At 43.8% G+C, this 16,662-nt stretch overlaps 1 protein-coding gene across 2 annotated transcripts in view; it reads right to left on the bottom strand.

Moving 5' to 3' along the window:
• SNX4 (sorting nexin 4) overlaps nucleotides 1–16,662 on the bottom strand; it is a 467,422-nt gene that overhangs the window by 281,070 nt on the left and 169,690 nt on the right. The window lies entirely within an intron of this gene.

Raw genomic sequence — 16,662 nt, 5'->3', positions numbered from 1 at the left:
TGGCCTAGCCACTCTCGCTGGTTCCTCTCTGGCCCACTGCACTCCTACATTCAGTCCATAAATCAGGAGGCACTACAATGTCCAAAAACGTATTCAAATCAGTATTAGCTGCTTCCCTCTTTTTACTTCTCATTTTTCTTAGCCCATTTGGTTTCAAATTTATCAGTCTCACTCCACCTGCGAATCTACTTGGCCAATTATTTAATATGCAAACGCAGTCCTGCAATCCTCATATTCTTGAATGCTGAGTCATCCATTTGAACCCTATAGCCTCTGTATATGCACATTTTTTGTTTGCAAGATCTTTTTCATATTTTTGAGCCAGTTCTGTTCATTTGTTAGTAACTATGGCTACCTTTCTCGTAACCTCTTTGCACAAATACATTAATTCTTTCCTTTGGTAGTGATCTATGTGATCAAATTTCAAGCATCCCCTTATTATTTCTTCCAATTCAATCTTCAATTGTGGGACATTTAAGAGCTTCTCTTTCTCAACCTCTGATTTCTCAGGTGTTCCTGGACTCTCTGCCTTACTACGTCCTGCTGTTTCATCAAACAAGGCTGATATATATCCCTCCTCAGTCACAGCTATTTCTTCTGGTGATGTTGGGGCTGTGAGAACCGACATCCCTCCATCGATTAGTTCTTGCACCTTTAGTGGTGGCTTCCAAGCAACTACCTGTGAGTTCTGGAAAGCCAAGACAAATCCCGAGGTGAGTAAACCTCCAGCAACTAGTTGAGTCTCAGGTCTTGTCCCCACAAGTGGAGGAGCACTTGCTACTACCCTAGTTAAAGATTGAGCATTAACAACAGTAACTGGTGCTATACTAGTAATGGAAGCTGAAGTAGTCACCATTTGAATGGTAACTTGTGGTCGAGCTATTACTGGTGAGATAATCGTTAATATTTGCAGGGGTCATTCAATTGGGTTTGCATCTTGATGTGCATGACCAGTTGGCACTATCAAACCAGTACTTGCGCCTGATTCACTCTGTTCTGCTGGGCCACATTTGGGAGGGTTTCCAAGTCAAAATTTGTTCCAATATTTAATCTCCTGAATCAGTATCTGACTCATCCCCTTCTTTCTTAAAGGAATCTTTGTCCTTTCCTTTATTAGCAGTCTCTGAGGTAAGCATTGGATATAAGCTAGTCCCTTCTATAATAGCTTTTCTCCATATACACTGCTCTTCATCCCATCGGGCATTCGCATAATGTTTTTACTGCCCTGTTTGTCCTCCTCTGGTATTTTTCCTTCAGTTTTTTCCTGGCAACTCTCTCCCAAGCATTAAATTCTTCATATTGAATGGGTCTAGGCGGTGGCCTCCTTTCGTACAGTTTTCCTTTCAAATGATCAAGAATCCTGGTGTTAAATGTCCCATATCTAGGAAAACTCAAATCACCCTCCTTCTCAGTAATTCTACTCCATCGGCGAAGACAAAGACGTACTTAAGCCATGCTCAGCAGTCATAATGTATGCAGTCATAAGCATACCCTCTGCTATTCGATTTGCGAGCACGGAAAACTCATTAAAAGGTTTAGAAGTAGCTCCACTTTAAAACTTACTAAGTGATCCTCCAATTTCCACACCTCTTCAGGTTGATGAATCTTTGCCACCGTATTAGAATCGAGCACAACCCAAACACATATCTAAAATAATCATCGTCCTACAGCGTTTAATGCTCGTCAATGATGAGAGGTTTGACGAAGTCTTACAAGTTTATTTTATCTTTAAGAGATTAGCCTCTAGTTTTGTGTTTTTATTCAGATTACTCAAATAAATCAATTTACAGAAACATCGAGAACATTTTGGTTAGAACAAGCATTAAAAATAACAGCATGTTCCACAAAGGAATTAGTCCCTTTCGTAATCTAGAGGACTTAACCAATCCTAGCAAGAACTCATAAAGAGTTCTTTTTGGAAAAGAGCAAGCATAATTGAAGCAAAAGACTAACTATGAAAAGGTCTAACTCCCGAAAAAGAGCATTTCTGGAAACTCAGCCGAGTCCCTATCAGCTGCAGCAGCAACCATTAAAACAGGTAAAGAGAATTAACCACATTAGTTAGCTATGATCAGCATGAAGACCTAAAGCCTCCTCAAAAAGCGTAAAGAAAACAAAGAAATCACAGTTATCAGTAGTTTATGGCAATTCATGCTAGCATAACCAAGTGCTAAGGGGCATGGCAGGATAGGGGTAAATAGAATGCCTTAACTCTCCATCTAGGGACACGTACTCTATAGAAACCACAAAACATGTTGCAAACTATGAATGTTGAATCACTTCTAACCAAGAGGAAAGGATCTTCCGATGGTCTGTCCTCTTCTTCCTTGAGTCCCACAGTAAACGTCCATGTCCACATGTAGTTATTTGAATGTGGCTAGAGCGTATTACAAAAAGACATCTGGGAAGGTTTTCATGAGAACCTTTGCAAGCCTACTCTGCTAGCTAATTGGTGTCCCATTGTGTAACAATAGACTATTCTATGAAATGAACCATTAATATCTAGCATGTCCTGGTGAGATCATAGAATTTAAACGTACAGCGAATATTTTCTTTCATCGATATATACTTGTTCATTATAAGATGTGGTCGAGGAAACAATCTAAAATATAATGAAATCATATGGTGTGACAAAGGAAAATAATACATTTTGCAGCAAACAGCACATTTCACGAAGATGTCAAGTTCTACAGTTAAGTTATAACGTTAATTCAACATTTTACAAAAAAGCATTTATTTTTATGAAGGGATAGGAAAGAATCAAGAAAGTATTGGGGCCTAGCTGTGAAAGAACAATAGCAATCGGAGCTTTCTGCAGAAATAAGCAGAATTTTTCCGTTTTTTGCACACATTTTCAATAGCCATTATTTTGACATATATTTTCCATAATAACGTTAAACAACAGTTCTACTTTGTTATGAGGTAAATTTGCGTAAAAATGTTCAACCTCCACAGAAAATAAACCAATATTTGGCAGCAACCCACGGAAAATCCTGTAGTGCACAGCATAAAAGCCTCAAGTTAAAGCCATTTTGTGCTATTACTGTGACACAAATACGACCACAAACTATTTCACACAAGTAACCGAGAGGAAACATACTCTAGCTGATCGTAGTGCATATGACCTTAATGTTCCAACAAAGAAGGCTGTAAAACCTCTAGCGTGAATCATACAAACAAATAAATGTATTTTTTCAATTATGTTATATTTATTGAAGTTTTACCAACACAGTAAAGCAACACCGAATTTCCAAAACTATAACAATGTTCCAGCTCAACAAAATTTCAGTTTTCAAAGACCACCTGGATAGATTTAACAGGTTAATCAAGATATACCCGTCACACTCGTGTTACTTAATAACAACAAAACAGGCCAGTGCCTCAAAATCGACCTGTCACATTATGGCTGGTAACTCTTCATGCAGCTGGCATTGCACCCCACAGCTGTACTCGAAGAAAAGACTGTCAAATTGTTAAGCACGCAATGCAAAAAAAACGTGATGGGTGATGTAATGGCCAGACATTTATCAACACTTAGCATATTAGCTTTCCAGACATCTGCTCTTCATCAGTGCCATTTAGAAACTAAAGCGGAGCTGCTGACACAAAACACCATTTAAGAAGAGGCCTATTCAGAAAGGAGGTCACCAAGATAAAAGAGTATCCGGGATATATTCGCCAACCATTATATTATCTCAACCCTTAATGTGACGTTTCTCAGTTGGAAGCCTCAGACATCAAGATAGTTCGTTTTGTAAGCGGACGCAAATCCGGGGGCCCTCTCCATGTGACAATGTGACCTGCAGCACTCAAGAGGCACAAATGTCAAGAAAAACAAAAGATCGAAGTACAGCAAGGGAAAGGGAGGTTAATAAAAACCATAGTCTTCAAAAGACTCCACATTACAAAAACAAACTATGTCAAAGCCCACGGGTTTGACATTTGTGCTAATAATGTGTGAGCGCCCCATAAGCCCATCAAACCTATAGTCAATGCTGCTTTGCCCTGAAGAACAGGGGAGCGAGTGGGAGTGCAGACAAAACCATATGAACACATATTGGTAATACCAATAGATCTGGGATATGACTGCAAATGCCTTTTGTGTCACTGATGGGTTTAGTCACTCAGTGATCATTAAACAAACTCTGTCACTCATCTTTACACTTGATATATCCATTACATTTTCAACGGACTCATTTTTGCATTCACCCACTGACAGAACTGCAATAAAACATATACCAACTCAACAACATATGCAATATAATTGAAAAGAAAACAAGTGGAAAAAAGAAAACATTGACATCGAAACATGGCGAGTATATGCTTGCAATAAGGAAACTAAACATAGTGCTAGGTTACCATCTTGCAAAGGTATTACTCACACACAGTCAACCATTCTTTTAAAGTTTCAGTATGGCTACCATCTTGGAATGGTGAACCTCGATACACTACGGGCAACAGCATTCCATAATGGATGTGTGCCTTTCATCAGAAAATGCTGTCATCAAGGAGCTACAGAAATGGGCGGCGAGCGAAAGCACGCTTCGATACCAATTGGCAACCCGCAAGGCTGATGACAGGGCGCTAGAGGCGGCCGCGGCATGGGAAGGACTGGTGCAAGCCCTGCGAAATAGTATGCTAGAGGAGGACGAGACGCCGTCCGAGCCCGAAGAGGCCCCCCGGAGCAATCCAGCCACACAAACACAGTGTATAGCTTTGTACTTCTGAATAGCACCCAGATCACAAGCAAGAGCCGGGAAAAGTCGCAGTTGCGGGAGTGAGCACGGGAGGTGGGGAGGGAGGGAGGGGACCGGGGAATGGGATGGGGGAGGGGCAGTGTTGGGGGCAGGGGACAGGGAGGGGGGGGAAAACTCTAAAGCAGAACGTAGTCGCCCTACCTTATCAACAGCAAACGTAAAGCTCGCACTACAGTTCAGTCTGATGATCCCTAACCATCGCTGCCCGGCCTCCGGGATGTGGGCTCATGAGCTGTGTACGGTTGTCTGAATGGCCACAGGATCTATGGCATTGGTACCAATGATGCAGGCAAAGTAATAATGTATGCTGCTGCTATTATTATTCTGCAATAAAAACGGTTTTACAAAAAAAATCAGAAAATGCTGTCATTTACAGGGCAAGAAGGCCAGTGACTGATGTGGACTGAACCATTACCACATGTGAGCTGTCATGGATGGAAGCAGAGTGTAAATGAAAGACAGACAAATGGCAGAAGATGGCCGACCGAAACGACCTCTATGTATCTATATGAGATTATATATGTATCTATATGAGATTATATATATATGTATGTATATATAATGTATTTATTTATTTACCCTATTGGTGGTTGCCAGAAGGCAGTTATAGTTAGGGCCTAGTTTGGCGCGGTTTGTCAAATCCTCGTGAAATTTTAAAAACTAGTTTGCCACCCAGTTCAGCTGCAGTTATGAAAGTGTCAGGGTGATCCGTCAAGCGGGGGCCATGAAAAAAAAAAAAGGTCGGGGGGTGGGGGGAAGAGTCCCAAAACGCATTTTCCCAATGCAATTTCCCATAGGGATTTTATACACAGCTACGTTCCAAACCGCGGAACGGTATTACACCAAATTTGGCTGAAAGGTAGAAATTGGTCCAGAGTAGTGCTTTTTTTTTGCTGATTTGGTGTAAATCCATTCAGTACTTTCAGAGATATTAACAGAAATCCACATTTGTATATATAGAGACGCGTAGGCTCTGCGAACCCTCCTGATCTCGTGCTCTGAGATCTGATTGGCTGGCAACACTTCAACCAAGAAGCGCTGGCAGCCATAGGAATCCCCTGACACCCCCCCTCAAGCTCTGGTCAGGAGTCCCCATGGGACCGTGACAGAGCCAAAAAGCATTGTTTTTGTTTTAAAATTTTGCTGACAATCACGGCGGATCCACAACTTCAGCCACAAAAAAAAAAAAAAAAAACAAGCATGGGCTCCCGCGCTCATTACATTATATCTGGCCGGGTGGCCCAGGTCCTGGCGGCATGCGGGCTTTTTCAAATAAAGGAGGAGGGTGCATGGCCCCCCTCTTAGGGCTTAGCATTTCCCCAGGGGCTCCCTGGGGCTTATTATTGTATTACAAGGTGGACGCGGGGGGCAGGGAAGGCGTGTTTGTAGAGTGCTAGACAAAGGGTGTGGGGCCTACAACAAAATCCCAGCAATACCGCTGTGTGGGACATACTGGTGGTAACACAAAGGGTTTTTGGCCCCCAAGGACACTCAGTATCCAAGGGGACTTCATTGCCTAACCAGTGGTGCGCCAGGTGGTGCGCTTGCAGAGTAGTGGAAAAAGCAGACGGGACCTCTGACCAGCTCTCAGCAATCCCACTGTGAGGGACTCACTGGTGATAACATGAGGGGTTCTTTGCCTGCAACGATCTTAAGAAGAAAAATGGTCAGAAATTAGCATAAAGAGGCAGAATAAAGGTCAGCAGAGAGCAGAAAGAGGCAAAATAAAGGTGAGAAATGAGTATAACGAGGCAAAATAAAGGTGAGAAACGAGCAGAAAGAGGCACAATTATGATCAGCAAACTAGCAAAAACAGGCAGAATAAAGGTCAGAAATGAACAGCAAAGAGGCACAATACAGGTGAGAAATGAGTAGAATAAAGGTCAGCAAAGAGCAGAATGAGGCAAGATAAAGATGAGAAACTAGCAGAAAGAGGCAGAATAAAGGTCAGAAATTAACAGAAAGAGGCAAAATAAAGTTCAGCAACGAGCAACAATAGGCAAAATAAAAGTGAGCAATGAGAAGAAAGAGCAAAATAAAGGTGAGCAATGAGCAGAAAGAGTAAAGTAAAGATGAGAAACGAGCAGAAAGAGAAGGAATAAAGGTCAAAACCGAGCAGCAAGGCACAATAAAGGTGACAAACCAGCAGAAAGAGGCAAAATAAAAGTGCGAAACAAGTAGAAAAAGGCAAAATAAAGGTCAGCAACGAGCAGACAGGTAAAAAAGGGCAGAAAAACCAGCAAGAAAGGCTACACAGAGGAAGAAAAATGAACAGGAAAGAAAACAGAGGGCAGAAGAGGGCAAAACAGAGAGCACTCAGACCTGTTAAGCTATCCATTAGCTATGTAGATAACAAAGTCACTGTTTTGGGGCCACTCTTTCCACCTTGTTGCCATCAATTTCGTATGTCTGGTGGGATGTTCAAGATTGGCATCATTTTTGCCTTTCCCACAACAGCAGAAAAGAAAGTCAACTTGAGCACATCATTAGCTTATTTACTCATTACTCAATGTCCAATAATTTGCTAACCATATTCCAAAGCTCTTTACAGAAATTATCAACAACTATTACTTTTTTAGGTCTTGCCTAGCGACGCAGTGCATGCGCTGCTCACCTTGGCGAGACCTATTGTCGTCAGTTTCTCTGCCGAAGGGGGACAGGAGATGTACATGCGTACGGCGTGCACATCTCCTGTCCCAGTGTAGGGCTAGCGTTTCAACACAGTGCGTGCATGGCACGCTTTCACTTTCCCTCCCTCCCTCCCCCGTCCTCCTAGTTAGTTTCGGTGTTGGAGGACGGGGGGGAGGGAGGGAAAGTGAAAGCGCGCTGTGTGAAACGTCAGCCCTACGCCGCTCTTGTTGGTTTTACATGCCTCTAGTTCCATTTTCAGAAATTAAACTGACCGCAGTCGGGTGTCAGCGCGTGAAGCCAAACTGTCCACGTCAGTAAGTCCATGAAAATAGCGATTGTGACCACATTTGAAAGTGGCAACAAGCATGACCCACCAAATCTGTGCTGTGTTCATGGTTCGTCTCCCAGTGTTACGTTACGGTTGACCGGCGTCCGAGGGCAATGGACACGACTTCACACATGAACGCGTGGCCACTCAAGGTATATATATAATAGCGATTGTGACCACATTTGAAAGTGGCAACCAGCCACGCCCCTTAATTACATTAGCCACGCCCCTTTGAGAGACCCCCTCCCCAGTTTTTTCATCCCACTTAAAGCCCTGGTGGGTCCCCTTCAGTGGCCGCGCGTTCATGTGTGAAGACGTGTCCATTGCCCTCGGACGCCGGTCAACCGTAAGCAATCAAGACAGACTTGTACAGTGAAACAGAAACATCCCCTCTCACTTGAGTAACTTCCTAAGCTGACTTAAAATGTGCAAAAGTATTTTCTGACTGAGCTATTGGGCAATAAACGGTTTCAATAAACACTTGATGAAAAATGTCTAGCGTTGACATGCAGGCAATAGCTAAGTGAGGCGTAGTGTAAAAGACAGTCTCTGCAAACCGTTTGCTTTGGAAGAAGACGCTATTAAAAAATAAACTGTGCAATATTTAAGACCAGTGGTTTTAATCCCCTTCCTCCCCCGGGGTGTCCGCAACTATTTAGAAAATTAACTAATATTAGCAGATTAATAAAGTAAGTAAACAAAAATGAAAAATTGCGAACTGAATATATTAAAACACTGTGTAAATATAAAATATTTGGAACTGGAAGCTAAAGATTAAGCTGGTTTCTTTATCTTGATTTATGGGACGAGTGCAACCACAGCAAGTAAACTCTAGTTTGGAAGATTGGTGGCCTCAATAAATTTCAAGCAGTGCTGATATGCACAGATAAAAAGAGATCATACATTAGGAGCAAACAAGACAAAGATACATACTAGAGCAGTGTCTCCCAAACTGTGTGGGTTGTAAATTCGCGAAAGTCCAAGCAATAAATAAAGATGCATTTAAATTCTGTATTTATCTTGTCACATTAACTGCACTTCAAAGTCAGAGGTCCCAGGTCAGGCTATGTCTGCTGACAAATGGCTGCTTATTTATTTAACATGGGAATTGGTGCTTAAAAGCCCCTCTCACTTTGCAGTCAGAGAAAGAAAAACAAAGTGAATTATGTGAGAATTTTGCTGGAAGAGAAAGGAAAGGCTGTACGATGTCATTTTTTGTGACACACAATAAAATGTAATACCTATAAATGAACTGTACACACAGGGTCGGCTTTAGGGCAGTGTGACTGGTGCGGCCGCACTGGGTGCTGACCTGGGGAGGGAGCGCTGACCTCAGGGGGGTTGTTGCTAAAAAGAGCTAGTTTGGGTAGATATACATTCTTATTATTAAATTCAGCCTTTAGCAGTGCTTTAAAACAAATGAAATGCATGTGAGAGGGGCTATTGAGAGATGAGGGGCACTTTTGCCCACTGGTAGTCACGGGGGCGCCAAAACTGATTGTCACACCAGCGCTAAATGCGAACCTGTGTACACATTCAGCAGTTAGGAAAGCAAAAATGAAGTACATTTTTGGGAATTTTTGAAGTGTGATGGAAGAAAAGATTTTAATGGGAACAAAAAAAAAATCACAACACTTTACTTGGTGTTGCACAAATGATAAATATTCACGGAAACCAGATTTCCACACATTATCATTTGTGTGCAATGTCATTTAGCAGTAAAACTGTATGTCTGTGCAAAAGTAGTGGTCATATCAATGGAAAATGGGCTGTCGGTAAATGACAGTGCACTACCACACGGTGCTTTAGTTATATTTATTTGTACAAAATCGTCAGCCTCAGTACGTTAAAAAAAGGTGGGTTGTGAAAGTATTGTTGATCTAAAAGGTTTGGGAAGTATTCTACTAGAGTCTAGCATATTGCCTCGCCTTCTTAAAATAAAAATAAAGTTGAAAAGCTGCAACCTTCCCAATAAAATTAAAATGCTTTTTTCTGTAAGAAGTAAATAAAATTGTTCTTAATGTGTATATTTGTCTGATGTATACTTGTTTCTGTGTCTTTGTATAATGTTTTGAGGTTCAAAACGTATAAATTGCTTAGGTGGGGGTTCCCAGCTTCCAGTAGTGATTCAATATGGGGTCCTTGGAAGTCAAAAGGTTAAGAAATGCTTAGACCACACCAAAATACACTAAAAGCAGATGAACCAAATATATTTGATGTGTGTGGCAATTTCCCAGTGTCATACGGAAAATATGTTTTTTTACCTTCTTCACCTTTTTTAAGTAGGAAGGGCTCACTTTCTTTATAAAGTCTTCATAGTTCTATGGGTGCAGCCTGCAAAGTACATGGCAGCGTAACCAGTTCAAATGTTTCCCAACAGTGCACCCTAGTAGCAAAATAAATTATGGTAACTTGAACAACTACATATAAAAACAAGCATTTACAATGAAATATGTCTCGCATTTATGCGAGTTTGAGCTATTGGCATTGTAAATAACAATGCCTTTTATTTAGGTTTTGGTTTTTAAAACATAATATAAAAGGCATTGTCATTTACAATGCCAATAGCTCAAACATCCATAAATGTGAGACCTACTGCATTGCAAATGCTTGTTTTAAGAAGGTTTGCATCTTCTAGCAATGCTGGATAAGCAGAATCCGCAGTAAGCAATGGTAATAACCTCAAAATTCTGGAATTCAACATGAAAAGTCAGGACCATTTTAGTTGCACCTCAGGTAGGCTTCAGCCCTGCGAATGCAAGTATTTTCAATATATACATATATATATTCTTTGAAAAAACAAAAGGTTAAAGGGACGTTATAGTTCGGCTCAGATTTCACGCGTACAAAACTAGTGAAATTCAGCAGTTATAGTTAGTGAGCTAACTATAACTCGTGTCCCCGCAATGCACTGCTTATGACCTCACATATTACATCACTCATGTCATGGTCAGTGACATCACTGATGACCTCATCTACAGAACCTGACACACCCACTCCACACCCTCAAATAACCTTTCACAGACCCACTCCAACTTCCACACTACCATTCTCAAACACATTCACGCTCCCATGCCAGTACTTACACAGCCACTCACTGATTTATAGATCAATACACACACCCACTCACTCACCTATACAGCCACTCACACACTGAGTTAGCCACCCATAGAGCTACTCACACATCCACTTACTCACTCAGAGTTTTTTTCTCTCTCTCTCTCTCTCTCATTTTATTTCATTTCATTATGGCCCCGGGGAAGTGGGGGTCCCCGGAATGTGGTGGGCCGCGTGGCCCCCTGCATTTCTCATATTTAGCCACAGGGAGGTGGCGGTCCCTAGGGCAGCATGGGAGGCGTAGGTCCTCCCCCGCATTATTTTCTTTATATTTCTGTTCCCTGGGGAGGTGGCGGTCCCCGGGTCTTTAAAAAGCCAGAGGAGAGCTGCCCCGTGCGCCCCTCCTACATTTCCATCAATGCCCCAGGGACCTGGCCCACGTGGGGGCCGATTTCAAATGAAGCGTGGGAGCCCGCGCTTCATTAAAAAAAATATATATTTCGGCGGGAGTCACGGGTCCAATGCAACTCCGGATGGATTTTGTTTTTTAAAAATGCTTTATTGACCCAGGGGGAGGAGAGGATGGTCCCTTTGGGAAACCCCTCCCCCCCCCCCAAGAGACCTAGGGAGTCAGGGTGTTTCTCCCCTGCACCCTTTTCTTTTTTTAAAATGTTTGTTCTTGTGACTTGGTTCAACCGAATCACAAGATGGCTGCCATCTCTTCCTGGTTTGAGGTGTTGGCAGTCAATCAGATCACAGGCACAAGATCGGGAAGGGTCACGGATCCACCACAGCCTCAGTTATGTATCTTAAAAATCTTTAAATTTCTCCACAACTACTTAACGGATCTACACCATTTAACAAAAAGTTCACTTACTAGCTACCTTTCTGCCAAATTCTGTGTAATTCCGTTCAGCAGTTCGGGTTGTAGCCATGTCTAAAGTTTCTTATATAAATGAACATGGAAAAAACGTGTTTTGGGACCCCCCCCTTTTTTCTCGCCCCCCCGCTTGATGTATCCCTACAAAATTTTCAAAACAACAGCTGAAGTGTCTTGCAAATTAGTTTTGAAAATTTTGCAAAGATTGATCAAACGTCGCCAAAGTTATTGGTAAATAAAATAACACTCTTCCTATGGAAACTACATCCTAACTATAACTACCTAAATCATAATTTTCTTACTACATTACCACATGCTGGAAACACCTTAGTACAAGCTAGGCAATGTCACAAATTTCCTGCACCAGTCAAGCTTCATGGATCCCCTCCCACCTCCCCTCTACTACCTCACCCATGGAAAGAGGGAGCCCTGTCAGGTCTTCTGTCACCACTCCTACACACTTAAGTCCGTAGTGCTAGTAACACCTTGCCACCTAACAGCACTAACTCCTGCTGCTACCACCTCCTGCTAAATCTCTTATTCTACCTCCTACATGCAGGCCAATGCAGCAAGGCCCACAGAGCAAACGAGGAACCTTCCACACATCACAACTATTGTTCTGTAGTGGCACAAAGTAACAGTCATCCTGAGGCCAACGAAGAGCTTAAAGCCCTTTCCCTGTTTTACCCCACTGTTCAACAAACGTAACCAAAGCTGCAAAGTAGTATTTTTGGGGAGCAAACTGACTGATCTAAAAGTTATGAATTTAAGTCCAGGAAGACCGTATCAATGCATTTTACCGAGGTCAATAAACTGAGATCCATAAATTAGGTACAAGTAAAGTGTTATTAACAGCACTGAAATGCATTATGAAGTACTATATTAAAAAAGCATCACTTTGTACTTACATTTTACATTGAGGCACACATTTATATGCATTTTAGGAGATTTAGTCGTGGTTTAACAAATGAAAGCACCAACTCCAACTCCCAGAATTTAAAATAAAAGTAAAAAATCCAATCTAGGCCAACCAGAACACTCTTGGAGGCTGGGATATACATGGGAGCCTACAAAGGCCTCGTGACCACAGAAATCTTTTGTTTCTTTCGATTTCCTTACAACGGATAGTTGGAAGTATACTAGTCTATATAGTTTCCAACTCTGCACCTTGAATATATCTGTTGGTGGGTTGCTGACCTCTGCTTCCAGATAAATTCATAGGACTTCATCTGTAAAACATGCGGGAAATCTGCCTGGGGCGGCTCCTCCACTAAGGCGAAGGAGCGTTTCCCCATATGCGGGTGAAAAAGGAAAAGGAAAGGAAAAGGAAAAGAAAATGATAATAAAGCATTGTTATCATTGTATTTTTTTGTCCTTGGTCAGCTGATTAGGGGGAGGGCTGGGCTATGTCAGAGGAACAGGGGAGGAATGGTGACACTCTGCAAGTGCACAGGACAGTTTGGCCAGCCGTCTTGGGCCGGCCAAACAGTCATGCACACTTAGCATGTTCTCCACTGGGCTGTGTTGCACAGCTTGGGTGGAGAAGATGCCCAGGCTCCAAGTCCCTCTCTGAGCGCCGAACCACAGCGCTGAGACCAATCACAACGCTATCAGAAGGGTTGTGACTGGCTAGGGAAGTCTGGAAGCCTGGGTCTTCCTGTTCCTGGAGTCCTAGAAGCGGGCGAAAAGGACTGTGATGTTTAATTGATTTTCACACAGTGCCAGGCAGTATGAGAAACTCGAGCTGCCTTCAGCCTCAAGTTAAGAGCTCTTAATTGTGGCCCGTTATAAACACTGTTTATAAAGGACCACGATTGAGAGCTTTGGGATTGCAGCTAAGGGCATTCTGGAGTGCATGCCTGATCGTCCCACTCCTTTTAAAAGGGATTAGTCGCCACTAAAATTTATGGTTTTTTCCAAAAGATCTAATCACAGGAAGTTATACTAGGGACAATCCTCCAAACTGGCACACGTAGGGCACCACATAAGGAGAGTGTCATTATCACCCAGTCTGCAGGATTAGGTTACCACAACATCACATCCTGTACCATATTCATCTCAGTTATGATGAGCGTTCTTTGAATGCCTCTCAAATCGTTCAGTGGACAGTCCAGATGATCTTCCTCACTGATATGAGAAGATTGGTGCATGTTCTTTAACAATGGAGAGGGGAAATTCGATGATCACCTACCGGAAGCTGCGTTTGACAAAACATTAACTCCCAGAAACTTGGTAAAAACAGCACAGGCCAAGAGAGAAAAGAGAAAAAAAAATAAGTGGCAGACAGACAAAAAAAGACTTTGCACTTCTTTGCAATCTGCTGAGAAAAGAGACCAGCAGGAGGCTTATGGGATGGACCAAGTATATGCACATGCTTGGGACTCTGAGGCTCTTAAATTTAAAGCTGTACACATGGTTGCAGGTTTCCATACAAGGTAATAAAGTAAAGGAGCCTGTTCATTAAAGCAGAACTAAGGGGGATGGTGGGAGGGGTCACATAGACACAATGTAGATTGTAGCTTCATTGCAGAACCAGCAAGGTGTAACATATTTTAACAATCTTGTGCATGCAGCCGGAGTCACGGAGCCCATCCACTGCAACCGCTGAAGGGTTAGAAACGTTGCGTGGAGATTGCTTGTTTGGGTCATCCATCGCCACGAGGAAATTGACAGCTCTCTTGGAGCCCGACATGTCTCTCTCCAGTCATCATAGTAGATCTCACCCACCCAGCCTTACCACCTCTGCGAGAGAAGAATAATTGGTCTGTGGCCTTGATCAACAGGGAGCGATAGATCATTGATATTGCTCCTTTACCAAATCTTCCCATCAGCAGCTTGGCTGTAAGGGGACTGTGTTCAGGGAGCCGGGCATCTACCTGGAGGTGGACCGACAAAGTGCAACGCAGCTGCAGATACCGAATGACCTGTGTGTGGGAGAGTGTGTACTCATCTTGCATGTCCTGAAAGGACATCAATATCCCTCTGCGGCGAACATCTCCTAGGTATGTGATCCCTATGCGATCCCATCGGGTGGACCCCAGAATAGCAGACACCTGCCGGAGCCAGGTGCCCTGCCAAAGGCAGCAATTTCAACCGATGAAACCCAGAGCCGTCCTCCAGCAAAGCAGTGCCACCCGGGTAAAGGAGAGTTTATAAAGGTATCAGGTTGCCATAAAGCTGGCCAAGAAGACAGTCAAGACTCACGAGGTGCTGTTCAAGTCGGCATGCCGGTCACCCCATCCCCCCATGAACCACTCATTGACTGAGACCAGATGCGCAGCGAGGTAGTGGTCGTAGACATTGGGCATGCCAAGGCCACCACCAAATGGGGACTTTCGTGCGGAGGCAAAGGCCACACGGTGTCGAACCTTGCCCCCCCCCCACCCCTGCCCAAAAGAAGGCCGCCATTTTCTAAGTCTGGGATCTAAACCACGTCCGAGGGTTTGGGCAGGGGAAATTTGACAAAATAAAGAGATATCAGGGGAAACAAATCATTTTTAAGACAGAAATGCATCCATTGCATTTAATGGCAGACGGTCCCACTTTCGCAGGTCCCCATCTATGGTCGATGTTAGGGGGCGAAAATTAAGGGACTGGCCTCATCTGGGAGGCAGGATATATGAATACCAAGGAGTTGTGTCGTGCGGGTATCTCAAGGCATCAGTGCTGACCAGTGGCATCCCCAGCCATCACCACTAAGTGATTTGTGCATTTTGATTCGCAAGCCAGAGGCTTCATGGAAAAGACGGATGATTTCAAGTTATCTAGGACCCGAGGACTGAAGTTTACCTAGAAAGAGCAGGATATTGTCCACATAGGGAGCAATGCGGTCCTCCACACCTCCTTGCAATTGCCATCCCTGAGTTCGAGCATTCAATTGTGCTAAGGGCTCAACTGCAAAGGCAAACAACAGGGGAGAATAAAGGACAGCCCTGACGAGTGCGTCTGTAGATCGGCTAGGGTGGCGGAAACACCACTCAGAAGGACTTGGGCGGTAGGGGTGTTGTAGAGGAGACCCACAAGTCTGCGGAAGGTAGGTCCAAAGCCAGCCCATTGAAGCACGGCTGTCAGAAAAAGCCATGAGACCGTGTTGAATGCCTTCTGGAAGTCAACAAGTAGGGGGACTAGCGGGTACATCAAGCTGTGAGATTGTGAAAGGGCCAGTTGCACCCTCCAGATACAGTGCAGGGGGCTCCTGCCCAGCATAAACCCGCATTAGTACGGATGGATCAGGTAAGACGGCATCCGGCAGAGCCTGGTCGCTAGGACCTTCACAAAGATCTTAATGTCTGCACTGATGAGGGAGATTGACCGGTAGGCGGAACAACTTTCGGTAGGCAGGTCCACTTTCGGGATGACCACTCTAGTGACATTGCCAAGATCTGGGGCAAAAGAGCCACGATACAATGCTTCTGTGTAGAGGGCCAACAGATGCGGAAACAAGTGGGTTGGGTGCTGTACGGTTTAAAGAATTCTATCGGGGAACCGTAGGGCCGGAGGTCCTCCCGGACTGTAGATCAGATGTAACCAACCCCATCTCCTCAGCCATCAGAATCTGGTCCAAAGCTCAAGCCAGAGAGTCCGGGATAGATGGCAGGGGGATCTCGACCTCACAGGAGGGGGTCGGAGGTGCCATGTAAAGGTCTTGATAAAATGACGCAAAGGCCTGCGCAACTGCAGGTAGCTCCTGGCAGAGACCCCTGGTAGAGTACCTAATGGCTGGCACTAGCCTGCTGGAGACATCACAAGTTGTCAGCCACAGTAATTTACTGGATTTATCCCCGGTTTCATATACTCTCTGAGTTGATACCCTCCAACAGTGCTTCACCTCCTCTAGACATATCTGGCACAGCCTACATCACGCCAGCACCAATTGGTGTTCGGTTTCTCCCAGGTCTGGACCTCAAGTCCGACACTCGAGGGTAAGGATCTGGTTTTCCAGTTCACCACTTGCGCCAGCTGGCATTCCTCCTTTCTCCTCACACACCTCTTGAGCAGGACCTGTAGAG

The sequence above is a fragment of the Triturus cristatus genome, chromosome 3_2 (genome assembly GCF_964204655.1).
Source record: "Triturus cristatus chromosome 3_2, aTriCri1.1, whole genome shotgun sequence".
Classification (NCBI taxonomy): Eukaryota; Metazoa; Chordata; class Amphibia; order Caudata; family Salamandridae; genus Triturus; species Triturus cristatus.
This window is presented reverse-complemented; position numbering and strand designations above follow the sequence as displayed.